This window comes from Berghia stephanieae, chromosome 2, assembly GCF_034508935.2.
Source record: "Berghia stephanieae isolate SIO BIC M18660-M18661 chromosome 2, UCSD_Bste_1.3, whole genome shotgun sequence".
Classification (NCBI taxonomy): Eukaryota; Metazoa; Mollusca; class Gastropoda; order Nudibranchia; family Aeolidiidae; genus Berghia; species Berghia stephanieae.
In genome coordinates, this window is record NC_088361.1 from 123,892,650 (window position 1) to 123,895,149 (window position 2,500).

The following is a 2,500-nucleotide window of genomic DNA, read 5'->3' on the forward strand; positions in this document are numbered from 1 at the left end:
GAAAAATTAAGGGTATCGGTGATCGAGCTGCCCCGTCCTACAAGTCAAACGATTTTGAGCATGGTTCTTAATCGAATTGGTGACAATAATCTCAAAGTTATCGACTCTGTGTTGTGTCCTGAGGAAATGTACTTTACACATATTAATATCACCCGATTCCATAATATAGGCGAATAAGTACCTGCCTATAGACAGTGACGGATAGTGTAAGAGTGCTAGTACATAAAAGATACCATGCCGCACTGTATAATACAGACATTTGGGTCCATGCGCCTTGGTGGGGGGAATACATGAAAGATTGTGAGGGGCGTTAACTCTGGCGAAATTGTTGAAATGCTCTATATAAATGTTTATTTCAAAATATAATTCTTGTACTCTTTCGTTTGAAATTTCGAACAAATTTTCAATGCCGGGAACGAATTCGAAATTTAAACCGCAGATTTTCCGGAGTCTTATTATCAACACTCCTATAGATAGTATGCGCTTGGCTAAGAAACTCACAACATTGCGATCCGGAAGTATAACGGACCAACACACAAAACTATGTGTAAGCTTAAACGTTTAGGTCTGGTCTGGTTAATACAGTTTAGTCAGAAATACTCAGAAACATGGATGGCAAAAAACAATAACAAATGCCTGAGTGAGGTCATCTTCATTCTATCTATTACCTATTGATGCTTTGCTTTTATTTATTTTTAAAAGCCCATAACATCCGCCAGTCGGTTATAACATACCTACACATAAAACTATGTGTAACCTTAAGAGATGAGTGAGTAGGAAGGTCCAGAAGACAATAGAGAATAACATTTTTTCGCGACGGTGATGGGGTTTGAACCCACGTACCATTAGCTCATACAGTAGAGTCACGCTCTCACCGGCCAGGCGGAGTTGTACCAATAAGGTCGCGGTTTAAACCCCATCACCCCGCGAAAATGGTTTATTCTCTATTGTCTTCTGGCACTTTCCTACTCACTCATCTCTTGTTGTTACCAACGTAAAGTTCCTGCTCCACTCACTTTTCTGAATTATGTGTAACCTTGAACGTTTATAGTATGATTGATTGAATATAGTGAGAACTACTCATATAAAAGGCTGGCTGAAAATAATAAGAAAAAGGTGAGTGACTTAAATTACGTTGTATCAATATTATTTCTTACCAAAATAAATTCTATTTTTTTTTTTACTTAACAATGATTGGTTCTCGAACGACATGAACTTATTTGCAGGTCTGATCACCCAAACCCTTATGGGCCCATTGTTGTGATGGAAATTTTTTAAAAAAATGATGCAAAATACTATCCATTACAACAATGTTAACTAGGCCCATAAGTGGGTTCGGATGTCAGACCTGCAAATATGTAAATGTTGCTGCTCGAAGCTCGAAGAAATAAATAGCAATGTAAAATTGAATGTAAGCTTCAATTTAATTACAAAAACAGATCAAATGAACGTTTCGGGTTTCCCATTTATCAAAAGGGGAAACCCGAAACGTTCATTTGATCTGTTTTTGTAATTAAATTGGAGCTTACATTCAATTTTACATTGTTATATAGACCTGCAAATATGTACACGTCGCTCTCGAACATGACGATTTGACATTAAGAATCATCATTGCGGTCCGGATATTATTACGCGTCGAATTATTATTTTTTAAAAAGTAAAACCGGATGCGTGCTTGAGAATGAATTTACATTGTTTTCTTTGATTTTTGCCCCCCCCCCCCCCACCCCCGGGAAAAAAAATGGAAAGGAAAAAAAAATGCTATTACGCTATACTAAAATCGGGTTTGCCCATGGAGCCGGGGTTTATTCCGGTTTCTATAGCATTGAACGGACAATAAAGATTGCCTGCTACCATTTAGATAGGACGTAAGCCGACGTGCACTCATTTGCAGGTCTGATTACCCAATTCATTATGGGCTCATTGTTGTAATGGAAATCTTTAAAAAATGACACAAAATGATGTCCATTAAAACAATGATAAACTATGCCCATAATTGATTTGGATATCAGACCTGCATATATGTATACGTTGACGTAAGCCTATCGACAAGTACTTTTCCGCTAGATCTAGCAGACCTAGCTACCAAACCATTGCTAGATAGGCAGAAAAAAAATCCCGATAATATTAGGGGTTATCATTGACACCTTTGCGTTAAATGAATCTTATTTCTTTCAGAAAAACGAGTGGAGCCGGCACTTATGTTGATAATAACAAGAAATGAAGTAAGTGGGATTTTGCCAGAAGACAACAGAGAATGAACACTTCGAGGTGGCATTGGGGGATCGAACCCGCAACCTTACTGGTACGACAACTCCGCCTGGCCGACGAGATCGTGACTTTACCGTATGAGCTATCCACAACCCCCCCCCCCCCCCCCCCAAAAAAAAAAAAAAAAAAAAAAAAAGAAAAAAAGTCGCTTCAAATTCTAGTCTATCAAGAACCATTTCATCATCTTATTTCTTTACCTTCTAACATTATATCAGTCCAGTCAGCAGTG